General features: G+C 48.3%; 1 protein-coding gene across 4 annotated transcripts in view; it reads left to right on the top strand.

Moving 5' to 3' along the window:
* The window catches only part of raraa (retinoic acid receptor, alpha a), a 128,572-nt gene that overhangs the window by 19,941 nt on the left and 81,435 nt on the right, over positions 1-27,196 (top strand). For 3 of the 4 annotated variants that reach the window (XM_079293445.1, XM_079293441.1, XM_079293442.1), the window contains one exon: positions 14,216-14,338. The exons of the other annotated variant lie outside the window; for it this stretch is intronic. The gene's annotated coding sequence lies outside the window, so the exon portion shown is untranslated. The remainder of the gene's footprint in view (positions 1-14,215; positions 14,339-27,196) is intronic. 4 annotated transcript variants of the gene reach the window in all.

Here is a 27,196-nt window from a genome sequence, read left to right as displayed (position 1 = left end):
GCGCCGCTCGGCTCAGCACCCGCACGCTGTGAGAAATAGATCTTAAAGGGACAGGTGCCACCTAAAGAGGCACAGGCCCACGCCGGATCTGAGGTCTGTTTGTTCTGCAGAAACGTCTGCTGCCCGCTGCATTGTTTTCAGATTGACAGTGAAGTGTGTTCCTTCTGGTGGACTGACCTCTCGGAGGATTTCAACGACTCCATTCAAATGCTGCCGGGGGGGGGGGGGGTCCCAGAAATGGTTGTGCATGTGCTGAGGTAGCAAAACAAAAAAAAAGCTGTAGCGATGATGTAACGACAGAGGCTGGGGAGACGGGAGAGAGGCCTTGCAATCCAGTATGGAAAAGAGAGAGGGTGTGGTGGACCCAACAGTCACAACACATGCACACATGCACACACATGCGCAGTATTCTCACAATCAAAACATACTCAAACATACATGCTGGTGCACACATGCTTATTTATACACACGTGTGCACGCAAAGACTCCCATGACTGCAGGTTTCTCTCCTCTCCCTCCCTCCCTCTCTCCAAACACAGTGGTGTATTGTGCAGTGTGACCTGGTCCATGTCCAAAGGCAAAGAGAACCCAGATTGCTGAAACAGAGGGCCTACTACTAACAGGCCGACCAGGCTGTAGTTGTTATAGCTTGCGATGGCCTTCCAAACCAATGGGGACAGCTAACTGAGCCCAGAAAATGAGTGTGCATACTGTGTGTGTGTGTGTGTGTGTGTGTGTGTGTATGCACGTTCTTTTTCATCAGCCACAGAAGGGTTTTTTGGACCGCATTTGCAGGAGCTCAAACGGCGCCTCAAATGCAATTTCATAAGCGCTGGTAAAAGCATTTGCCTGACTTTTAATAGTCCTCCGTCTCCACAACATCATCCACTATTTTCAACCATACTTTAATGGCGGTACTGGTGGAGACGGACCGCATAAAAGAGGGCGATGGCGAGTAGGAGGAGGAGGAGACCCGATCTCCTCTCCTACAAGTTCTACTCTGAGGATTAAATGTGGTAAATAGTCTTTTTTTTTTTCCTGGAAGGGAGATGGCTCACAGTCTGCCGGCTCACAGTCTGCCTCATTAGTGTCAGTCTTCTGCCCGACTGGCTCATCAGCCTTTCATGTGATTAACACCTGTATGAGTGCTGTATAGTTACAAAGGGTAGCGCTTAGATCCCTAAAGTCGAGATGAAATAAAAAAACTCTTTTAGATCAAATCCCCGGTTGTATTGTGCTCTTTTCAGGGTGAGTTTAACATATTTGTACAATTTTGCTAATCTAAACACAGGACATAGTAGCTAAGTTAATTTCCTTTAGTTAGGTCTACACTTGGGGATGCACGTCATCGGCATAGGCAGATAAAGGCTTGAAAAGGAAATGTAGTCATCCGCCAGAAATGAACATTTCCTCCAGGTCGATAAGCGTGCGCAGTGTGGAGGTAGATTGTTTTGCAACTTGTGAAAAAGGTCAGATTTGCCCCGGTTGTGCCTATTTTCAGGATTGTCTCCGGGACAGCTGTTTATGGTAGGATGGATTCTTCTGTTTTGTTTGAACACGTTGCATAAAAATGAATAAGGCATGTTTTGTAAGTGACCGAAGTTGAAGTATTTTTCTTCGTGAACGTTTTCAATTCGAAAAGCATCGCATTTTATACGTCTGCCAGTGGGACATCATGATAGCATATGTTAACAAGAGAGACTTACGCGTCTATCTGCCTCGGCATTGGCCAAAATATCGGCATGTTGGATATCCGATATTGTGCATCCTCACCTACATTAACTGAGCACCTTCCCACAAGTCATTTTAGCTTGATTAAACCATTGATGTAAATCGTCTCCTCTCCCAGGTCCCAGAACATGTAAAACAGGACGTGGTGGGGTATTATGTCACTGACATTGTGTGTGTGTGTGTGTGTGTGTGTGTGTGTGAGAGAGAATAGAACAGTCAGTGCCCTCTGAGCAGCAGAGGAGTGGACGATGAGCAGGGGGTGACAGAAAGTGTTAGGATGCACTGACAAAGCACAGCACAGGCGGCTCTGGTGACACTGCAGAGCAGGAGGAGAGAGAAAGAGAGATAGTGAGGGAAAGATGGCGCCATCAGTGAGTTAGAGAGACTGAGAGACCTGTGTGTCCCAGCACTCGCCAGGAGTAAAACCTCCCACCACTGAGGTAAAGAAGACGGCATTAAGGGCCCAGATGTATCTCCCCCCCCCCCTCACCTCCTCTCCCAGGTCCCAGAAGGCACTTCTCTGTAATGGCTCCCTATCGATCCTGAGGCCTCCTTGTCCACACTCAATGCCCATCGATCGGCACCTCGCAAAGAGTCTCAGGGGGCTGCTTCATGTCCTGTGGCTCGCTGTGTAGATAGTGCACGTGTGTAAAACGGCGCTTATTTATGTATTCGGAAAAAAAATAAACCGGCGTCCGCATGCCCGTGCGCGTCCGCACCTTTCCCGACAACCTTCCTGTTCGTCACTAAAGCAGCCGGAAACCTTCGGCGAAGCCGTCCCGTCGCAGCATCGGGTGAAGGTCTTCCTCTGATTTAAAGCGTGAACGATGCGGGCCTCGCAGCATGAAGACATAAACATCCGACATGAAAAGACTCGCTCAGCCACTCTGCAGTCTCCCACAAGAGAGACAAGACAGAAAAAAGAAGAAAAGACTCCCTCTCGCCTCCCATGTTTAAAAAAAAAGAAGGAAAAAAAGCTGATTAATCAGTCAAGCCACATGAAAACTTTGCTTGTTATTGTTGCTGCTTGATTTATTGAAGGCCTGGATCTGGGTCAAGCATCCCCCCCTTTTTCTCTCTCTTCTGCCTTTTTTTTTTCTCCCTAAATAAGGGCCCACCCCCCACATCTCTTCCCTTTGTCTCTCGTCTGGTTTTCTGTTTTTGTTAAAGGACAGTTGATTAATGGTGCCACAGACAAAGGCCGCAGTCTGCTCTCAGCCCGGGCTCAGATAGGGCTCCGCTCTAGGTAAACCAAAACACATGTGCTCTGGACCGCCACTGGGAACCCCTGAAGAGAGAGAGGGAGAAGAAATGAACGACAGTAGTCACTGATATAGGTATAGGGTCCTTTCTGCACTGTAAAAGGAACCGGAGAAGGGTGAAGGAGACGTGGCGATGTGCTCGGGGGGGGGGGGGGGGTGTGTGGCTGTAACTAAGACGGAGTCGTGCCGCGGTAGCCTCGATGTGTTCATTACACTGAAGTTATCCTTCCGCGCGGGCTCAGCGGTACCTCTCGCGCCGTGCAATTGCACATATTTACAGATTTCGGTGCAGCGAAGAGACATTTCGTCACCTTGAGTGTTGTTTCTCGCCTGCAGGCTCCTCAGGAAGGAGTGCAGGGCTAGTGAGAGGCTTGTAGAAGAGAATTGCTTTGTTGAATGATAACGTATTATTCCCGTAACTGCATTGAGAGCTTTTATTGTCCACTGTCTTCATAATAGCTCGGGCTTGCCACTCACGTCGTACTTTATCGCAACACACCTCCGTCTTTGTGTGCGTTGTTGTGTATATATGTTTGTATGCAGCTAATTGGCTGAGCTTACCGCCTGAGGTAAACATGTATTCTCAGGAATTATTAGCCAGCAGGTATATTGGTTAATAACAATTATGTGTTCAGTTGTTCTATATGGCACTCGCCTACTGAACCCATGTAGACATAATACAATGTTCAATGTATTGTGTGAGGTTATGAATGGTGGACTGTCTCTTATAATGTCTTTTTGCTCTTAACTTGAGGGGTTGTCTTCACCAAGTGGGAGCTATTATCAGAAACTCCAGATATCTCCAAACAATATCGCGCTATATGTCCACTGCATTTTAACACTCGTACGTATTGCTACAGAGAAAAGACTTTGAAAGTACAACAAAGTGGCCACAGGCTGGCTAATATCAGTTCCCAAAGCCTTCCTCTGGGTCCACGAGGGATTAGCATGTGGACTGCTGCGAGGAGAGGCAGGCAGAGAGCAGCAAAGCAGTGACTGTAGCCCCGGAGCAACGCTGCAAAAGAGCTATTCTCCGACTCCTCCATCCTGTCCCCTCTGTCCTAGAGTCCTAGAAGAGCTAGTAAACTGATATAATCACATAATGCTGTTGGGTTGCACTAGTATAATAGCTAGGAGGAGAAAACAAGATGGGACAACTGTCCCAGAATGTTTGATTTCACAGGGCGGAGGAGAAAAGGCAGCGCAGCCTGAGGGTGACTGGTGCAGAAGGGGTGAAGCGTGTCCCACGCTCAGGCTCCATGTGCAATAAACTTGTGGTCAGAAAGTCAGCTGAGTGTCTGCTGATGGGTAAAAAGTGTGCAACACGTTTCCCTTTTTTTCCTTCTAGTCTGAAGTCGTGATGTGCCTTCCCTCCAATGTCATCGCTGCCAGAGGAGAGTCGATCCAACACACGGCCCAGCACTGCAGCGCTTTCTTAAATATCCAGGGCGCCGTTCACGGCGGCGGTGTCGGTGACATGTCACTTGTTGACACGATCACCTGCTGTGGAGCCGGGCCACTGTAGTCCAAACAAGCACGCTCGTCTGCTCTGATGAGCACGGAGCCAAGTGGCTCATCTTCACTTCATTAGACCGAGCGCCTGTTAATAATTCATGCTCCGCTTTCCCTGGAAGCACAAGCAAGAAGCTCAGCTGTGCCTGCCTGTCCTTGTTCCTCGTCACCGGACATTTAAGCCATTCTGGACTACGAGTTATTTCCTCACTTACCCGCCCACAAGCCACCGGGCAATGTGCACCTGCCCGGATGAGCAGATGATGCTATAGCGCCTATAGAGGCAGAGGAAGAGCAGTTTTGGCATGTCTATATTTTTAGCTTCTTTTTCTTTTGGTATTCATCCCTCCTCCATTGTTACTCAAAGATGATGTGTACTCAGTACCCAATGCACTCCTTCTCCCTCCCTCCAACCCCGGGGAGTGTCTGTTCTCTTTATATTTCAGTGTGTTTCTCTCGCTGACTCCGCTGTCAGATGTAGTTATATATTCACCCCATGTCTTTGACCCCCCGCACCCCTGTGTTTGCATTGCATAACCATCTCACTGCTGTGTACCTCAACTCCATCTCTCTTTCTCTCACACACTCTCATTCCTCTTTCTCTGACACCCCCCCCCCCATCTTCCTCTCTCTTCTTTGGCAGCAATCCAGGCCATCCCTTGTTCCCTTCCTCCAATCCCAAACCTTAAAGTTGGTCTCCTTACTCACTGTCCTTTCCCCCTTGCTCTTCCTTTATTTCCCATCCTCTCTCTCCTTTCTCTGCTCCTCTGCCTGCCTCCTGCTCTCCACTCTCCCAGTGCTCTCATTAGGTACCGAGGAGGCTGCCTGGTGTGCCTGCCTAACAGAGAACACACACACACACACACACACACAGTCTCACTTGACTGAGCATGCCACTTGCACTAGCGGGGGCCTGGGCTCCATTATTACCGCAAAGCTGTCACAAACAGTATATAAAGTAGCCTCCTGTTGCTGAGTTGTGGGTGAACTCTCTCTCAACAATAGCAGCTACCACTGTTCTGCCTTCCCTGGTATTGTGCTGTTGCCATGGTTGCAGGAATCAATGCGCACGAAAATATCAACAGAAATGTCCGAAATATGTGGGAACGGATGACCTGGCTGCAGTTACGAGAGCACATTCTGCTCGCGATGCTCGAGACCTACACGGCGAACATCTGTCTCTTCTCTATAATGACACCCCACCTATGTGGTCCAACCACTCTGTCTTCTCCACTGAGTGTGAGAGAGAGAGTGTGTGTGTGTGTGTGTGTGTGTGTGTCCACCACTGTTATGCCAGTGTCTAGTTACAGGGATGGGGCTGTGTGCAGGAATGGGCCCCTCTGCTGCCTCGCTGGCAGGCCTGACCCCGTCAGGTCAACGTCCATTACCACATGGAACCGAAATGTCAAGCACGGCCCCCTGCTATAGCCATTTGTCTTTCCCTGTGGGTCAGTTTGGCCCGCACACACACACACACACACACACACACACACACACACACACACACACACACACACACACACACACACACTCTGCTCTCTATACTCTATACAGCTTGACATGCACAATCATGCTCCACAACAAGGAAGTGTCCCTTATTTGAATGATTTCCTGCTGATTGATTTGAATGCACACTAAGCATGCATTAGGATGAATGAATCGTGACAGGTGTCTTTCTGTTAAAGTAATTCAGTAAATAATTATCTTTGCGTTTTATTTTTTTCGTTACAAGGTCAGATCATGCGAACGAGTCACTCACTGTTCAAACATCTTGGAAGTGATGAAGCGTGGAAAACATCTTGGCCACCTCATTTTTCCACACTCCTCAAACTTTAAGTCCTTCTCAGTTCTATCTCCACCGATCAACGTGGAAGCAGCATCCCCCCCCCTCCCCCTGTATCAAACAACCTCCATCGCTGTATACAGTGATGAGCTCTAACGGCCATTATCGGAGCGCACACTGGCCAACTCCATCATTTGTTCCCCACATCACTCAGCAACAGCCATCCATTTGAACAGATAACGGACCGAGAGACGCCGGCGTGCTCGTTATAAAAGCTACAGTGAGCGCACGCACACACACACACACACACAGACACGCACGTGTATAATAACACACGACTTGTTTACAGGAAGCTGTCAGCCGTGTGTCCGTATGATAAATAAACAGTGAAGCCTCCCCTTTTTTAATGATGGCATATACAGGCCTGCACGTTGAATATTGACGGAAAGATTGAGAGCGCTCTCAGGGGCCTGCATGACGTATGGCTCTCGCTTTGTACCCCCCCCCCCCTTTATTTATCTTAGACAGCGTGGCTTGTGCATTGGGTTTGTCGACGTGAGAGATGCCATAAACACATTTATCAAGGGGGAGCTGCCAATAGAGCAAACATCAGGAGTATGAATGAGAAGAATGCGATAATAAATTCAGAGAGAATAGCATAACGACGAGAGAAGATAAAAAATGAATAAATTAGCAATGCGAGTTCCTTGGGGACAGCAGAGGGCATCCGCAAAGTATGGTGTCGATGGGGAACAGGTTGCTTTTGAGTTTTTTGTTGTTTTTTTTACCGACATGACGCATTTTTGCTCAATGCCCGCTAGCCGTGGCAGCTCACAACAGCAATAACGCCACCTGCATCAGCAGTCTGCCCGCACAGCCCAGGAGATGCTCCTCGCTTTGATAAATGTTTCATTGTTTATGTTGTCTCCAACTCTCTCTCTCTTCTCCCTCTCCTCTCCATCCTGTGTGTGTTCAGAGACTGACAAGCTTTCTACCAAGTGTTGTTTCTGTGTTAGTCAGGCGTTTGATGTCTGTATCAATTGTTGTTCATGGGCCTCCCTGGGCTGAGATCACAGGCGGCGTTTATTCATTTGCAGGTTCAGAGTGTCACCTGAGGGACCGCGACCAGCAGGTCCTCCACATGCCTGCCTTTCTTTTTATGTGTGTTCTCTACTTAAACACGATATGCTGCCCCCCTTTTTTTTTGGACAATTAGCAATCGACCTACTTTATAAATCTAAACTTAGCTGCACTCAACCAAAGGCAGAGGAGTGAGTTGGTCGTTGAGCATGTGAGGGGGGGGGGGGGTCAGAGTGTTATCTGCTCCACAAAGACACAAATTGTTGCATGCTAGTGTCAACGTACTGATTGCTCTCTTTTTTGCCTTTGTGGCTTATTTTAAGCTGCCGTTTAACCCCTGTGTGTGTGTGTGTGTGTGTGTGTGTGTGTGTGTGTGTGTGTGTGTGTGTGTGTGTGTGTGTGTGTGTGTGTGTGTGTGTGTGTGTGTGTGTGTGTGTGTGTGTGTGTGTGTGTGTGTGTGTGTGTGTGTGTGTGTCCTAGTTGCCTCACAAAGATGAAGAGCTCTCTCTTTACCTAAGGGGGGATGGGGTTTGACAGTACTGTAGCGCCCCCACCCAACCTCCATGCTTCTATTGAAGCCCCCTCCACCTCACCCACCATCCCCCACTGCTGATAAATGTGTTTTTCTTAAAGGAAGGAGGTGGTTGGTTGAGAGGAGTCTCTTTTTCTGTGTGTGTGAGTGTGCGCGCTGCCTGCTAATGCACTGCAGGGCCGTGCAGCGGGGCTACAGGCGGACTCGGAGGCAGGCCCGCAACCTCGACCCCCAGCATCATTTGTTTGGACGAGGGCCGTCAGTGCCTGTCGCGCGGCCCATGATGAAGTGTCAGTTGGTAATTGTCCCCGTGAAGCATCCACATCTCAGGGGGTGATGGGGGAGGGAGGGGGGGAGGCAGGAAGCTGACAGAGAGAGAAATGACACCCTGGGCTCCTCCTATTCTCTCTCTCTCTCTCTCTCTCGCTCTCTCTCCCCCCCCCCCATTTGTTTCTACTTTTTCTCCCCAGTCTTCGTGCAGCTGCACCTCCTGTGAAAAGTCTGCTGCTTGGCTCAGATCAGTGGCTCCCATGGAGCTTCAACTGGGGCCCAGTGGCAACATTAAGCCTGTTTGTCCTTCTACTGTACGTGTGTTGTGCATAAACAGCAACCCTTTGTTGTCGAATGACAATAAATCAAGCTCGTATAAAGTTGCTCAGAATACCTCTGTGTATGCACATTATCCAGAGTGTTTGTTTCCTCTATTATCCCTCAATCCTCCATTTTTTTTCTTCTTCTCATACTCCCAACATCCCAATCAGCTCTTGTAACTTGTACTTAAAACGGGGCCATTTATTTTGAGTCCTCTCTGGTCAAACCAGTGGCTGCCTCGGCTTGCCGGATTTTCTTGATGATACATATATACTTTTTTTTTCCAGCCCCGGTCGTTTTGGTAATTAGATTCAGCGCGGGGCTCATATTGATCAAACGATATCTCCGTGTAATGAAAAGCTTTTACAGGACGCACAGCGGCTATTTATAGCGCGATCCATAATGCGTTGCCGTACGACGGGGGGGCCCTAATGCACATCGCCGAGGCTCCTGTGCATAAATCGCCAGCGGAGGTATGAAGTCAGAGCCCAACATAAGTGGATCCATGATGGGGGGGGGGGGGGGGGGGGGGTTGGAAAGACGGAGAAAAGAGTGATTGAGTGGCAGGAGAGATTAAAGAACAGACAAAGGATCAGGTGAAAGAGGGAAGGATGGGGGGAGGGGGGTATGATAAACAGGATGGAGGAGAGAGGATCCAACATGGGGAAGATGAATCCTGAAAAGGTGGGCGGGGCAGGAAATGGAGGCGAAGCAGCCAAGAGAGACAAGGATATGAAGGAAACCACCTTGAGATATGAGTCCTTTATTTCCAGTTTGCTCATTCCTCCATACGACCATGAGAATGATGGGATGAAAACTGTGATGCATGCTAGATCAACGATAGGCTTCCTTTATAGAGTATATGATATAGCTCCTCTATAGGGAACAAGGGGAGGCTAGGGAGGAATGAATGAATCACAGGACAAAGACTGGAAAGCATGCGTCTGAAAGAAGTAAGAGTGACGGATGAAATATGGGACGGAAGCAAAAAAAAAAAAAGTAAAATAACACACTAGAGCATGGAGACTCCATTATTTTGGTGTGTGGCTCCCTATGACACCCTGAGGACAGCAGGTGAATTAGGAGGAGGCAGATGGGACACCTCCAAGTCCCTGTCCCACTGTCTGTCTGTCTGTCTGTTGGCAACGGGTGGAACACAGCCGGCCTCTCCTGCTGTCTAAATGAGGAGCCCCTCTCCTCTCTCACTCTCTCTCTTTCTCTTTAATGGGTCACTGGCCTGGGGCGCTGAACCAGCTCCCTTCGGAGCAACACACACACAGCATGCACACACACTGATTATACATTACAGACACTCCTGGATGCCCTTGCACACGGTGTGAAACACACACACACACACACACAGCGAGAGAAAGGGAGAAGCACGAGAAACCACAGCCTCCCAAATTATGCCCGAGTCTGTGCGATGATGAATCTGGTTGGTTATTAGTTAGTGGAGGAGGGAGTCGCACTGCTTAGGCCCTTTAATGGTCCATCATTTGGAAGATAACTGTATTGTCCTATCTCTCTTGACATTTAAATCTAATCAGACCCCGCTGGTTAGCACTGCGGTGCAGGACGAGGGAGCCTGGGAGGGATGAAAGGCTGGTATGGCGGAGAAGGATTCGGCCCATAGCCGGGTACGCATCCCTACGGCTGAGGCCCAGGCACTCACATTATCTCCTGCATTGTTTTTATTTTTTGTTTAACCGACAATCGGTTCACATCGCCTTTGCTTCGGTAACAGAATAGCATCGAAACAGATACATAGAAAAGTCACTTTACCCTCCACACACACACTAGGGAGTCGTTCCAAGGCCTCTTCCCTGCTCCTTATTACCACGGATGAGATGCTCAGTTTGATTACCACTTCTCTTCCATCCTCTTCATTAGCAGTGGAAAGCCACTGCGGCAGCCGCGGCCCACGGAAGAAAAGAGGGCATGAATCAGAGTGCACTTATTCCGTAGAGTACTGACACTACTTCCACACGATGGCGGTTAATGGTGAGGAGTGACGGGGAAAGAGGGTGTTTCTAATTGTTTCTTTTGATGGCGTTGGCCGTTTCCTGCGCAGCAAGCCGCTCAAAGAGCCCGAGCGAAGGCCAGTGACTCCGTTCGATGGAGCAGTAAACGCTTGTAGACGAGCCAATTTCCTCTGGCGAGAGCGTCTTGCCGAGCGGAGGAGCTGGACCAAAGTCAATGGGAACCACCTGGTGCTGAGGGAAGTGATTAGGGTTGGCACCACAGCGAGCGGAGAGCTGTTTTGTTAGAGAGCTTGGTTTGTTGGAGAAATATTGACGTTACGGGTTTTCTGTCAAAGTGAGATCCGAGGCACGATGTTGTTGTGTTGGTACTCAATTAGAGGGAACTATTTTGGTTACGGCGGCATGTGGTTTGGGTTTCCGACGCTGGCGCTGATTGCGGAGCGGGTCGGAGCGTGTGATGTGCCACAACAGTGGGGTTGTGGGTTCGGCTCCCACACAGACTACACACGCATACCAGCTTGGAAGTCCAAAGAGTTCAGAGAGAGAGCGGCGAAACACTTTGTCTGCATGATGGGAGATTTATTACGACCGCAAACAATTTGTCTGTGAATGCAGAGAGAGTGGTGGTGATATCTGCATGGTCGGGCCCACCCATACTGCACACAAGCTCTTTGGATAAAAACCACATCTTCCGGCATCTGAATGAACATTTAATTAACAGGCGTTACAATAGTCAAACTTTTCTTACATGTCAGGAGATGAGGTTCTGTCAGTTACAGATATAACATTGTACTTTATACTTCTGACTCCTTCCCAGATCTCAGTAATTATCTTGGTGAGTACAATGTTATTATTAGCCTCAGAAAATAGCAGCCCAAAACCGTGAGAGATGTACTAAAGCGGAATGATCCTTTAAATTAAATAATACATGACCATAGCGCTCCTCATTTTCTTGGAGACAAGCCCCTCCAGCTTAACCGCTGAGTCACCGCGGCATCCATCTGAAGGCTCGTTCACTTTGATGTTTATTTAATTTATTTGACCTTTTAATTTAATCGGGCATGTCAGATCCTTGGGTGATGACAGTGTGCCCACACTGTGTGTGTGTGTGTGTTGTGGTCAAAAGGTTCAGTATTCAGCTGGAGGAAAGTGTTGCTGTGTGTGTGTGTGTGTGTGTGTGTGTGTGTGTGTGTGTGTGTGTGTGTGTGTGCCTTCCCACAAGGGTTTTCACGGGTGAGTGAATGTTGGCTCGCGAACAGTAGCGCTGATCACATTTGATGATGGAAATACATACCACAGAGGAGTGTGTGTGTGTGTGTGTGTGTGTGTGTGTGTGTGTGTGTGTGTGTGTGTGTGGGGGGGGGTCTATGTGTTTGTGTTTGTGTATAAACAAAGGCAGAGCAATGGCAGGCAGATGAAGGAGTCATGATAGTCCTGGTTGTGTGTCTGACTGGCGTGAGTCTCTCGGTTTCCCGCTTGTTGCGCTCTTCTTTTTTTTCCCCACAAGCCTACTTGTTTTCTCCTCCTCTCTTTAGTGTCCTCATTGTCTCTGTTTCTCTTTTAGTCTCGCGCATCTCTATTAATGCCCTCATCTCTCCCCAGTCTGGAGCAGAGAGAGAGAGAGAGAGAGAGAGACTTTACATTTCGTTACTGTGGGTTTTGTGTCCCCGTGGACTGCATCACACCCACAATGGTCATTATAAACAAACATGTGAGGATTTGCTGTTTTCTCCATTTTATATAATTACATTTTTGCTATTCTCTTCCATTTTATGACCTACAATCATATAGTTGCACCCCTGCTGATTTGCTCTTTTCCATCGTGAGTCATGAGTCAGCTTACACTCCTGTCGCTTTACATTAAATAATTCAAATAATGTGTTTTAAATCTTAATTTGAACCAGGTTTGATTTCTGCACCATCCCCACCCCCACTCCCAAGTGGTGAAATGAAGCAATAGCCCGCTCCTTTTCCAAACTGTGTTTGACAGCTACTCCGGCTTTCCACTAACAAATCCCAGTTCACACAACTCACACCCACACACGCACACACACAAATACCGTGGAACAATTCCCTGGCTAGCTCCAGTGCGCTGCAGAGGTACTGATCAATCAGGGTGAGGTTGTGTGGTCATAGTTGTAATCTTCACCTTTACTTTCTGCCCTGGGGCATGGTGTGTGTGTGTGGGAGAGACGGAGGGAGGGAGAGAGAAAGAAATGGGTGGAGACAGAGTGAGGTTGCTGTACTTGGGTTTTTTTCAGGTGAGAGGCAGAGGTGGAAAGGAAGAGTGTGTGAGTGGGAGAGGAAGATAGAGAGAGTCCTCGAGTTGCAAACGGAAAGAGGACCCACTGCAGGATGGCCTACAGGCAACTCACACACACACACACACACACAGAAACAAAAACTGAAATATGAAGCGTTGGCAGCGCACGGCAGCACATACAGTAAGAGACGCACACTGACATGTAGACCGATCTGTGTGTGTGTGTGTGTACATGTGTGTGTGTGTGTACATGTCTTTGTTCTGTCTGGCTGTCCTCTCGGAACGTAAATCATAATGGATCTCATTATCCGGCTGGGATGGCTTGGTGGGGCCTGTCTGGCGGGAGATGATAGCTGGATGGCTGAGGGGCTGCCACCACATGCACACGCACACACGTGCACACTCAGCTTTAGCCACGTTTGCATGTTATTTAGCTTGCATAGCTACTCTAGGAGCATATATATACGTTTCATTGTCACTCATCATCAACAGAAGGACAGACAACACACATGCGTGCAGACGTGTGCACACACGCATGTTTGCAGCCCATCCAGACACAATGGACATTAGTGGCTCAGCTTGCTGTCAGACAGAAGGGGAAGTGATGCAGAGGGAGGGACGGGTGAAAAATGGAAGTCATCCTCTGACTCCCTCTCTCTCTCTAGTAGTCTTCCCCCTCTCCTCCTCTCCTCCTCCCTCTCTTTCCGTATGTCTGTCTTTCTCCCTCCCCATGTCCTATCCGTCACTTGTTTGGAGGACACCGGCAGTTGCCGGTTTCGTCCCTCGAGGTGAGCGGGGCTTTCGCTGCCTCCACAGCGCAGTCTCCCACATAGGACACAAGCGAACCATGAATCACGCGCGCAGGCCGTGCAGAAGACATTGAGGTTGGGGGGGGGGAGAAAAAAATATGTTGTGTTCCAGTAAATCACTTGCTTTGTGAGTCTTGTACACAGACACACACACACACACACGCACCCGCTGCAGCCATTGGGTATCCGAGCAGTGCTGGCTTTAATGCTGTGAATACAGGCGGAGCAGTTGGTTGCTCGTAACACGGTTAGGGCCTACACCATTTGTCTGGACATGACCATTACCCAAGCCAATTACGGGCTGGTGTACAGGCAACTCGCCAACAACCTAATGTTTTCCCGTCATGCCTGCGCTCCCCCCAAACCCCTCCCCTTCCAAACACACACACATACACAAGCAGAAGGGGGGGGAGATAGATAGATAGAGAGGAAGGATGGAGGGCCTGGGGCAAAACCCCGACCCCACCCGACTGACTGACTGATACAGCTAATAAACTTTCATTTAAGCTAATGTTCCCCTTTCTTTTTTCTCCCCCTCTATTCCTCTCTCTCCTTCCTTACCTTTTCTCTTCTTCTTTCGCTCTCTATTCTCCACTCTCCATCTCTCTCTCTCTCTCTCTCTCTCTCGCTCTCCATCTCTCTCTCTCTATTTTTTATGTCTGTGCTCCAGAAGAAGGGCTCGTCCGAGCAATCGATGCGGGCAGTCCACCAGCCGGAAGCCCAGTTGGCCGACCGGCACACCACTCAATCAGTCTGAGCAGCAACACAAAGGGGCTGCTGGCGAGCAACAGAGGTAGACACACACACACACACACACACACTCACACTCTCTCTGTATATGGCAGTAGATCCTGGACTCAACTCATTTCATAAATCATGGAGACACCCTGCAACAGCAGTAAATGTGATTCACCGGGTATATCTAAACAAAGCCCGAGTGAATCGACAGCAACACGTCGAGCTCGTCTTTTAAAATAGCGCTTCGGCTCGCGTCTCCTCGCCACTGCCAGCCCTTCTATCTTTGAATACTCTAGGCGCTGTGCTAATTAAACTTCCAGACAAAGCAACTGCTGTGTTTAGTTTATATTTATAGCGGCTGAATGGGCTTTGTCTGAGACCACATTTGGCTGAGTGTGCACGCATGTGGTTTCCCCTGTGCTGGTTAGGGTGTCATTATGCCTTAACAGTGGACGTGCTCCGTTCAACCACACCGCTTGCAGTTTGCTGTGCTTTCTCCGGTTGCGTCGTGTATCTTCGCTAGTACTAAAATGCAGTATGCAATGCACCTTAAAGGTCAGTCCACCTTAAGTTAGCCTGTGCCGGAGTGGTTGCTAACTTTGAGGCTAACCCCCTTCACTCTAATTATCAGGTGTAAAACCAGACACAGGGTCACGTGAAGTCTGTCCACACACTGCACCGTCGTTTCATACTCATTGTCTTTTTCTCTGTAAAATATCAGGACCTTTTTTTTCCCCCCATTCAACACACGCAATATTAGTTGTGCAGAAAAAGTATTGTAACTTCATATGAAATGATAGTTTTTAAGCTTTGTCCTAAAAGTGAACGGGAGTTTTTACGGCTGCAATTAACAATTTTATCGTTTGTGTCGGAAGATAGTTAAAAATGTCCACCATGATTAATGCAATTCAGAGTAGATTTACAACAATGTACAACGGAGAAAATCCCCAAAATCCTAACATTTAAAACCGATTAAACTACAATCTAAATTGTTGTTGATTTAGTTGTCCCATTAATCAAGCGATCGTATCAGCACTGTAGCTGTACTTTTTGCAGCGTGGTGCATGCAGCAGGACACAAAGCATACAAATAAATGATCTGCTGCCGAGCAATTACACCGATGTTCCCTTAGTATGGCACGGCAGTATTTATACACTCTGTATAAACACTGTATTTATCCAGTGTACCATCTTAAAAACTAATCTTGGCCATTTTGAAGTTCAACATTTTTGTTGTCAAAAGGGGAGCTTAAACACAATTAACATTGATTTCCCACCATGATCTGATAATAATTGGTTCCTTGAGACCTGCGTTTATATAAACAACACCCTGAGCCTCACTAATTGAAATCAGCTCTTCACGTGCCACAAGTCAGGATCCGTTGAGACAGATTAGGCCCGACTGAACAGGAATCCGCGGCAAATCGGGGTCATCAGATGGCATGGGCAGTCTGAGGAGAAATCCCTCTGCACATGCTCCCAGCAGGACAGCAGAGGCGTGTTGCTGCAAGTACACTATCTGGCTCACTCCTGGCAAGGACCTTCGGTAGCTTTTGATATGTGAGAGGAGAGCGTTTGATCTGTTGAGTGCACAGCAGCCCGAAGTCGCTCTGCCTCGTTTCACTCCTTTTATCCACTGATCTACAGGCGAGCACGCACTTCGCTTTTGATGCTTAAAGAGAGAGACGACAAAGTGTCACCTGAAAGAGGGGGAGAGAGACATCCTGGGTGTGGGTTAAAGCTAGGGTGGGTGTTTTTAGAAACATTTCGTTGAAATTCTCTTTACATCTCGACAGCCATCAATGAATCAAATGCTCTGACCAAAAAAAAAAAAGGAGGCCTGAAGGGATGGGCTGTCAGTGTGTTGCCGGCTTTGAGATTTAGCACATTTTGGAGCTAGCACTGTTGGCTACTATCTAGCGCAGACTTCCCTGCAACCTCCATGTTTAGTTGTGCCGTATATCAGCGATATGAGCAGACTTCCACATGAATCCATGTACCCTGCTGTGTGCTCATCCTCTCTAAGGTGTGGGGCCCTACACTATATGCTCTGTCGCTGGGGTAGGCGATGCAGACAGTCTTATTGTTTTTTAATAAGACGGGCAATAACAATAAATCCTCCACCCTATCAGCCACTCGCCACTCTACTTCTCTCCCAACCAAACCCATAGCGATGCGGCATTACCCTGCTGCCGCCTTCAATTACGCCATTCATCATGCGTCTTATCTGGCCGCCGCTTTGATTGAGTGTGCAATGGGAGGCGTCGCAAAACCCCGCATTCTCCACACCTGTGTGTGTGTGTGTGTGTGTGTGTGTGTGTGTGTGTGTGTGTGTGTGTTGGAGGTGTTGACAGGAATGGAAAACTGCATTTGGGGGGAAGTGGACGTGTGGCGGCGGGTGTGTATGGGATGTATTGGGATGTATGAGTGTGTGAAGAGAGGCTGAAATGCAGCGAGGGGAGGGAGTGTGTGTGTGTGTGTGTGTGTGTGTGTGTGTGTGCGTGCAGAGCTACAGGAGTGTATAAATCAAACCAGATGATCGTCCCCGACTCTGATCCGCTCTGTCTCAGCAAGCACATTTCTCTTTTCCCCCCTCCTACTGTCCCTATCCTTCCTTCCTTCCTTCCCTCATTGCCTCTCTTTCCCTCCTCCTCCTCCTCCTCCTCCTCCTCCTCCTCCTCCTCTTCTGTGGAACAGATTTGTCTGGGGGCCCCCGTCTAATCTCCAGCGGTGCCGGGTGTTGGGAGATGGGCGACAAATTTTAATAAGCAACTGGGCGCTGTAATTTAGCGGACTGGGAGGGAGATTAGGCTGATTGATGCCGGGCTCGTCTAATGGTCCAGGCCTACGGCTCCCGGCCCAAATTGGTGGTAATGAAAGTTTTGTGCAAATTGAGATGGAGGAAAATAAGGCATCCTCTCATCTTCCCTTTCGCTCTCTCGATCTTCATTCAATCTCTGTATTCCTCTCTCTGTTTCTGTCCTCCTGTTCATTTTCTCCTCTGCTCTCTCAAATCGTTTTCACAAGGTGTGTCTTTCTCTCCATCTCCGCCCGTCACATCCTCTGCTTTTCTGAATCTATTTCACTTTCACTCTCTTTCAGGCTCTGTCTTCATCTCTGTCTTCCCTCTTTCATGCCCACCTCTTACTCTGCCTCATTACCAAAATCGATTTGTCCCTCATCCGCAGTCTCCCTCATTCTTTTCTCTCTCTTTCACTGTTTTTCTCTGACACTCCTGAGTCAGTTTCTGTCCCTACTTCTCGCCGTCTAGTAGGTTATTTACTTTAACTCACACTCTCATTTGCTCCCCCCCCTCCCCTCCCCCGTCGTCTTCCTTGGCCTGTCGGAGATTTATGTGTGTGCGGTTGTGTGCAGATGGGTCGGGAGGTGTTGTCTGAGTCGCTTCTGTGTTGTCGGGACAAATTCATCTCGATCTACAGGGAGATGGGACGACAACGCTGATGACCGTCTGCCGCCACCTCTCTTTCCTTGTATTCCTCTTTTCCTCGTCTGTTTCTGTTTCTCTCACTCCCTGCTTTTTTTTGTTTTCTTTTCTTCATCCCACCAAATCACTTTCAGCTGGCCTGCGACTCCGACAGGCTCCGTCTGCCGTGCATTATTAAGCCGTGGAGATTTCCAGGCTACTTTTCAGGATATGGCAAATGGCGTGTCGGTGTCCGGCACCTTGTCTCGCTGGCAAACTCTGCATTTTTCCATCGATTTGTCAGAATATATTACAACATTACAAATTCCAGTAAGTCGTGCCAAACTAAATAAGCATTGCTACTCTCTGTTTCTGTGCCAGCAGTTTGCTTAGAATAAATACGTTCAATTCAATTGGCACCAGAGAAAAGCCAGATACAGAAACATTTTATAAATATAAAGTGAAGGACGAAGACAAGCTACTCTGTAATTGGGGCAGTGCTAATCCAGTGGTAATAGAAGACTACATTACAGTCTGGTATATTTGATATTCCGACTGTTATAAAACCCCCTGAGAGTGGATGTAATGCCGTGAATTCACATGGGACTTCTGGCCCACGAAGTAATTCATCCTATGATGTGTGTACATGTGCATTTTGGCACATCTACACAGTCCCACATTCCCCACATGCAAGTGGGTGTTTATGTGTGGAAGCCTATCCAGCTCCTCTTCCCGGCACTTTTCAGTCCCCCTCAAATCCCACACAGCTCTCTACTTTTACAAAAAATGAAATAAAAGATGATGCCGATCCTCCTCTCTCGCTGCCACCTTGAGTTATGCACTGATCCATCATTCATGGCTTCATTAGCATTTCCCTCTGAGGTGCTTGTGTGTATAGTTCAAATTACAGCGCAGATGCTCACATCATTGAATAAGCGAACATCCTAAATTCTCTATATGACAAAAGCGGAGGTGGGTAGGAGGAGGTGATACCACAACGCACTTTGATAGTTCCAACATGAAGCGTAGACACCTCCCTTCCTCTGTTCCCCCCTCAAGGCCTCCTGTAAAGTGTGTTCTTATTGCACAACCAGTGTCCTTCTGCAATGTCCCGGACAAATGTGAACAAGAGGAACATTTATGCCAAACCCAATCTGCACTCCAACCGAGGCTAGAGAGAGAAAAACCCGCGAGGCGACCAGTTTGATGCTCGGAGGCGAAGATGCAGCCGAGTCGGGGCAGCTCAGCCCGTAAACGAGTGGCAACCGCCTGTGACGTTTATCTTGGCGAGGAGCGGCCCTTGTTGATTGCTCACCAAAAGCCTGCGGTCGGGATCCCAGACAACACAAAATAATCTTGCGTCCCGAGCCCCGGCGACGGCCTCAGCGCAGTGCGGTCGGAGAGCTGGTGTTTGGGTAATTTCAGATTGGATGTGGCCTCTCTCCACAGGAGCTGTTTGTGAGGTTCACACTCGGCTTGCCAAAGTGGTTTGTCGGAGTTGATTGTTTATTTTTCCTGGGGGGAGAGAGGAGGAGGGGGGGGGGGTTGTATGTATGAGATGGATGACGGAAACATGGAATGTGGCTTTGACCGTAAACTCATGGGAATTCTTAGTTCCTGGTTTCTTTTTTCTTTCGCTTGCTTTAAAATGTCCGGTGGTCAGGCGTGCAGTAATTTGGCACTGTTCAGCACATTGCACAAGTTTTCTCGGAGCAGCAGTGAGACAGGGCCATTTTAATAAATAAACCCTGGGGACACCAAGAACAATGGATAATGCTTGGCGGCTCCCTCCTCTCCTGCCTTTGCCTCACTGGATTTGATTTCAGCACGGTTTATTTGAAGTTTTTTCTTCTGAAGATATGGAGCGATCACTTTGATTGTCTACCTCCTGGTGATCATCTCCCTCCTGTGATACAGGCTGGTGGAGGGGCAATAATGCAAGAACCCCCGAGCGTAGGAATAGTAGCCGTTTGCTGAAAGCTCTCCTCCCACCTCATAGTTTTATGGCGGACGATGCTGTGAGGTATTAAATGGGCTGACGGAGCGCTTTGATCTTCAAGGTCCCCTTCATGTCATAGCGGGATATGTCTGATAGTATGGGCGGCAGGGGAGGAGGGGGTTTGTCTGTTCCTCTGGCTGGTTGCAGAGATGTGAAGGGGGGGGGGAGCAGGGCGAGGTGCTGATGGGAAAGAGACGAATGGCGTGCCAGTGTCAGAAGTGGTCACGTGCTGAGGAAAGAGTAGGGGAGAATGAGAGTGAGGATGGAAGGGGGAGGGCTTGACTGATTAACCTGTTTACCTCCCTGAAAATGCTCCGGGCGCCATTCTGATTAAAGTTCAGTCTTTCATCTATCATCGCCTCGCCCGGCTTGAACCTTCAGAGCTGCCGATACCAAACACTGTCAAAACGGTCGAGCCTCCAACCTGAGCACCACCACACCCTCCAACAGCACAGCTAACGCTCCCGACCAGAGGCCTCATTTGCATCCCATCCTTCCCCGTTGGCTCTTGACAGCTCTTGAACCCGCCTCCTCATGGTTCTCTCTTCTTTCTCTGGCTCTTCCTATCTCGCATGCTGAGTTCGTATGTATGTTTGTCTCTATCTACTCCTCCCACTCTTACTACTCAGAATCAGATCAGAATCAGCTTTATTGGCCATGTATGCGTGCGCTTACATGGAATTTGACTCCGGTTACACATTGCTCTCATCGTACATACACACATAGAATGTACAATAAACAAGAGAAATATAAAGAACAAGGACATGAAAGAAAACAAAGTAGAACAGAGAAACTAAACATTTAAGTACTATGTACATAATAAATATATATCGAAGAATGTATATCTAACCTTGCTCTCAGGGCTCACAGGAACGGTGCTCCAGTGATGTGCTTTCCCAACTCGAAGGCTTTTAGCGCCTCCAGCTTAATACGATTACACCCGTTTGGGGGGGACGTGATATTGTCAACGGCTTTCTAAAAATATCCCTCCAGTCTAGTTGCAGCAGCGCTGCACACAATGTTCTGGCCACTCAAGCACAAATGTTAGCCCTTTTTAAAAGCTTTTTGCACCGTCATAGACCCGGTGTGTGTGTGTGTGTGTGTGTGTGTGTGTTAGGGACGGCCGGATGGGGTTGGTGGAAGACAGGGGTTGGCAATTAGGTCCGGCCATGGAGCAGAGGGACATGTGGAGGCACAGAGCCGCAGTGGAGATGCATACCTGACTGTCCTTCAAGAAAAACATCAAAAACTAGTGCCAAAGCCGAGCTCTCGCTGCCAATGACCATCAAGAAATAGAGGAAGTTGGGTGACGTTACCAAGTCGACTAAATCTTAACCCGCGTTAAACTACGTTATTCGATTGATTTTAAAGAACGAAAATGTGTCCACCACACGCTGTCATCCTGACTTATTTGCATCAACACGTTTGAAAGTAATTTTTTGGGTAGAATGTTAAATAAATAGTCTTATTTAATTTTCTATAAAGTTAACTTCTGCCATGTTTACTATACCTCATTTCAGCACCCGGAGCTGTCCGTATGTTACACTGCCTGTCACGTGGTGCAGAACAGTGTCACTTTGCTCTATTAATATGTTTTTGTCACCAGAAGAATTCTGAAAACAAGAACAGTTCAGGTTGTAGTGGAGGTTGCCAGATGTTTTTGTTGTAGTAGCAGCTGTTTGCCAACCTCCAGTACATGACAACGCGCTTGTGAGCTCACAGTGTTCAAGGCACACAAAACAAGACGCTTTTGTTGTCGAGCACATTAAAGTCTAAGTCTCTTCACCACTTTCGGTGAGACTCCTCCTCCGCCGAGACAGAAGATGTCGGCCTCCTCGATGTCAGCGCCTTCCTCTCCAGCGTTGATCCTCTTTGATCCCTCTTCTCCGCGATGGGTAGCCGGAAAATTGGGCCATTGCTGTGTTTGATCAGGCTTTCGCTCGTTCTCCCAGACAGCCACTCCAACCATTTCATTTTTTTAAAAATGCTTCTTTGTTTTTCCTGTCTCCTTCGCTAAGCCGCCCTCCCTTTATCTGCCACATTCTGTCTTTCCTCCCGAAACTTGACTGAAAACACATGGGCATCGGCCGGCCCAGTCAATCCTCAACACAGGATCCTTGTTGCCAAACAGAAAACCATAACCAGCTTTCACTTAAGCTACATCTTGCTTTTTGTATGCACGTTGTTGTTTTCAAGGTGAATACAAGACGGTGAACATTGTTTAATTCAGATTTGGTTTAGGATTGGATAGAAAAACCCGGATTTTGCCATGTTTTTATCGTTTTTGTCGTATTTATTTTGTCAAACTCGCACACAACTACACACAAATGTAGCTCGCTGTTGTTCCATTGTGAGCTGATGAGGGCATTTGTAGGCACGTGTGCACATCTGTGTACACAGAATTAGCTCAGGGAGTGCCGAACCCTGGGGGCCAACAGGAGAGGCTGAGGTGCTTTCACTTCACCACAGACAGCCTGTACGGTGTTTCAGCAGCCTGTGATGGACCGATTTAATCCCACTGATGGTGCTCATAAGACGCAGGAAAAGGGGATAGACATACTCGCGCCTACACACACACACAGTCATCCTTCAGTCATACATGTGGACGTAACGGGAAACGTGTGTGTGTGTGTGTGTGTGAAAAAGAGAGGTCAGCGGGGCTAACACGCTCCCCTGGCTGTTCTCAAGGTTAATGTGAGACTGACAGCGGCTGCTATTAGCGGCCTTCAGATGATCTCAACCCCCCCCCCCCCCCATATGCGGAGCTGAAGTGTCACTCACCCCTTCAGACAGGGGCCTCCATCATAATTTCACTTTTCCTATTAGCCGCTATTGTCTACGCTCAACCGCGATGGTCCATTAGAGGGATAGGTGCCGCCGTTACCAGCTCGCCCCCACGCGTCACTCTGCTCTTCCTATATGTCATTATTTTGTGGCATCCCATTGTCTGTTAATTGAAATACCACAGACGTAGTCTATATGGTCCATTAAAGGGACCAGGAGCCTTGTTCCTGAGTGTCACCACTACTTTAAGTGCGCGCTCATTAATTTTCATAGTCTGTGTTTGACTTACACGTGCACAGAGAGGTGGGGCTGAGGAGAGGAAATAACACCATGAAGAAGAGATGCACAGTGACATGTTGAAGATCAGCCGAACCATCCAAAAGCTCATTTACATTTTAATTCAAAGACATTAAGCAGATGCTCGTATCGAGTGCAGGTTGATGTTCGGTGTTTTGCTCAAGGACGCTTAGGTGAGGAGGGGTTGCTCAGTTGAGCGAAAAACAGCCATTTTCTGTTTTCGTGGTGAATAGTCACATTTTATTTTTAGTTGCTATGACAGTGAAGTGTTTTTTTCTTTTCTTTCCGTGATTGCATTACGTCTAATGACCAAAGCAGCTTCGTTGGAAAAGGCTGGGGGGAAAACAATTCTAAATACATTGCAGTTGGAAAATGGAAGCAGAGAAAAGAAAAGATACGCTCAACACTTCCTCATGTATAAATGTATAAGCATTTTTACATTATCATGTTTCATTTAAAGATTCTAAGGACACATTCTGTGTGAAGTTTTGTCTTAGAAACGTAGCTGATGATAAGCAAGGGTGTGTGGGTGTGTGTGTGTGTGCCTGGGTCCATATGAAGAGTGATGATGTTGTTGACTCGCTGTCCGCCGGATGCCAATCAATCAATTAACCAATCAATACTCATCTGGTGAGCACCTAAGGACACTGTTGAAAATCTCCCAGAAACCCTCGAATCAATTACTTTTCGGCCACAGGCTCGTGCGCAGTTGCAAAACACACACACGCACGCATGCACGCACACACACACTTTCATTGACACAGTTATGTATTTATACTTATGCAGGCTTACATGTTGAAGTCCCTGTCTCCACATGCCCTAACGCGCAGGCATCAGATTGCAGTGCCATGGGAAAAAGTAAAATGAGTAAATTCTGCCATTCCCCTCATTCCTCACCTCCTCTCTCGCTCTCTCGCTCTCGCTCTCTCTCTCTCTCTCTCTCTCTCTCGCTCTCTCTCTCTCGCTCTCTCTCTCTCTTTTCCCCCCCCCTGCCTGCCCTAATGGAAAGCAGCATTTACTGGCTGCCGTCAGCAGCAATAGCCAGCTACACTATAACAGAGTTAATAGATAGGTCTGGAAGCTTATGGAGCCCATGCATTTTAAATGGGAGTTTTATGACTCCTGGAGAGCAGGCAAGGGAAGAGAGGCCGGAATATTCTTGATATTTGTTCCGTGAGTGTCAGTGTGTGTGTGTGTGTGTGCGCCTGAGAGTGTGTGCATGAGAAAGGGAGAGCAGTGGATAATAACGAGTATCACAGTTTTGCTTGTTTCTTGTTGCTGTTTTTTTTCATTTCTCCCCCTCCTAGTTTTACTTACCACCATCTTTCTCTCTCTTTCTTCCAAATGCTCTCTTCCCGTTGAGTACTACGTACACACATGTACTCATCTATAAGGTCATGCTGATCATGATTACTAAGCATGTAAGCCTGAATCCACCTGTTTTGTGGGGTTATTGTTTTGGCTGCCAGATGGATATACAGCATATATAAATATCTCACACGCATACACACATAATATATGTTATGCATGTGTGTCCTAGAGAGGCCATGTTTCCCACTCTGTAGTATTTATCTGTGTCTTTCTGCCCTGACCCACAAACCCCCGGCCTCTCTCCAATGTTTCATATAAACGCAAGCATGCACGAATACACAAGCGTACGCACGGCCGGCAGGCAGAGTGGTCACACAGTGCCCCACATACTGCTCCCGCATCGGTCATGAGCTGAGGAAATGTGCCTCTTCCCCCTCCTGGGGAAGGGTGACACACAGCGGGAAGCCTAGTTTGCTCAGGGCCCTTAAATGCAGATGTTAACGGGCAGCAGCGCTGGATCTCGCTGCCATCTGACGCGTGTCCACACCGGTGGGTATGACCGATGTCGTGAAGTCCACGCTGGAGCTACCGGGCCACATGAGTGTCTGTCCGTGGCCTGTTCTAGAGCCCCCTTTTGTTCGTGTGATGGCTTCTCTCTGCTCCACCGTCACGCACCAGAGCGTTGTCGGTGTGGAAAGCAGATGAGCGCCCTATGAATACGCGTATGTACAGGCGCACTTACAAACACAATACGGTAGATCATTCAAGTAATTGAATTGTAGCCTTCTGTAAACAAGACTCTAACAAGCCCTCTGGAAATACAGTGACATTTAAGCTGGTGAGTCACACTGGCTTGTTGCTTTGTGCGCGCGCACACACACACACACACACACACACACACGCTTGATGCCAACATATTCACAATTCCACAGTCGTGGCTGCAGCACACAGATTGATGTGTAAACACACTCAAGGAAGCTTGATAAACGAATAAATGTCCTCTGTTTTGAATTATAATGTCCGCCTTCTTATGTCAGTGCTGTTTGTTTGTATACTGAAGAGACATACTGGCATTGAGTTGTCCTGGAGGAACGGCAGGCTTAAGAGGTCACACCCGCTCGGAGGAGCAGATCTCGTTTGAGCCGTTCAGCGGGCGAGTGGCGGCATAAACAGGAAGGGGCCCTGCTCCTGAGTGCGTCACGCGCTCTCGTATCGTTGGATCTTCTGTGTTGAAATGTGCCGAAGTGTTTCTCATAACATTGTTCGGCTGATATCCTGGACAGGTTCACAAAGGTGACACAACATTATAGGCACACACACATATTAGTGTGTGTTGGCACATCTGGTTTATGCATACGGAATATGACAGTTTCAGTGTTTTGACTGTAGAGTGTGTGTGTGTGCGTGTGTGTGTGCGTGTGCGTGTGTGTGTGTGTGTCAGCGGGTGGGGTGTGTTGAGTCTGTTGGAGTCCTGCTCAGAAATATGGCCTTCATTTGTGGGGGCCTTTCCCACTAACTAGAACAAAGTTGGAGGTGGACTGAAGGAGCCACCCTACTCCCACCCACACCCACACACACACACACACACACACACACACACCCACACATGCGCACACACACACACACACACGCATGCGCTTACCCATGGACGCACTCCGCTCCCCTCTCTTGTACGAAACGTTGTATTGTAACCGTCCGGTAGAGAAGTGGACTCTACCGTCACAATGATTTAGAGCTCAATCCTCAATAAAAAGACAGTGAAACATTAGTTGCTGTCCGACATGATCATTTAATAGCTGTGTCATCATATTCTACATATCTACAGTTCTGTTTCTTCAAACAAATCCAAGTAACAAAGAAACTTTGTAGTTTGAGGTTTTGTCAGATGAAGCAATAAAGGAGGTAAGTGAAGGAGCTGAGGAAACAAGAGTACCAGAGGGTCGGTGAGGCAGCGCTGCAGGAGCGGTGTGGAACTGTTGGGAAAGGATGACATGCACTGCAGACCCCGGACCGCAGGAGGCACGACTCCCTCACCACTCGGACACCTCTGCTTCTTCTGCTCCATGTTCTCTTTGCGCTCACTTTGCTCCTTGCGTGTGCTCCTCTCTTCTCCCACAGTTTTGGAGGACACTTTGCCTCTAACTCCCCCCCCCCCCACACTCTCTCTCTCTTTTCTTCCCAACTCTCTCCCTCTAGCCTCTCCGCTCTTCATATTTCAAATTAAGCAATCTTTTCCATGGAGCCAGCTGTGTAAACAACAGGGACCGGCCCTCCATGTTTTCTCAGAGCGAGTGAAAAATGCCGTGAAAAAACCCGGACGCAAGGAGCTCGCCGCACGCCGTCCCATCTCATCTGTTGTCTCTCCGAGGGCACGAGTGGGACTTTCTGGGCAGAGCGGTTGGGGTTGTTGTGTACGTGTGAGGCTGAGTGTTAAGTGTACGGCGCAGTGTGTTTATGTGGGTGTGGGAGCTACCATAGCCCCCCCCCCCCCCCTGCAAATATTGACCGAGCTGAATAGCTACAGTGAGCGGCTCAAAAGCAAACACCGCCGTCCTGCTCTGCCAGATATGTCACCAGCTGCATTCTCACCGGAAACCATATTATATATATTGATAAAGAGAAAGTAATCTCATCTGTGGGGCGCACAGCTGACTCATATTTAGCAGAAGCACTGGCCCACGCTCTTCTATCTATAAGTCTATAATCTGTCACACCTACACTGCCTGCGGCCTATTTTAACCCAAGACGTTCTTAGAAGCCGCCGGTGTTCCTGGGATTTAACCCTCCTCACCTGACACTCTTTATTCAAGGGGCGGGGCTGGCGAGCGACTTTGGTTGTAGGTTTTATTGACTTTGGTTGACACAGCTAGTGTGTGTGTGTGTGTGTGTGTGTGTGTGTGTGTGTGTGTGTGTGTGTGGGTGGGTGTCATGGTTTGGCTGCGGATGTGTGTTTATGGGACTCTGCGCATTGCATGCCTGCAGGTGGGCAGATGGTCCAGTTCTGCACGGACAGCCACGGTAGCGCTCATTATGTGTGAAGGAAGCAGCGACCATCTTACCCTGACACACACACACACACACACACACACACACACACAG

The sequence above is a fragment of the Melanostigma gelatinosum genome, assembly GCF_949748355.1.
Source record: "Melanostigma gelatinosum genome assembly, chromosome: 21".
Lineage (NCBI taxonomy): Eukaryota > Metazoa > Chordata > Actinopteri > Perciformes > Zoarcidae > Melanostigma > Melanostigma gelatinosum.
This window is presented reverse-complemented; position numbering and strand designations above follow the sequence as displayed.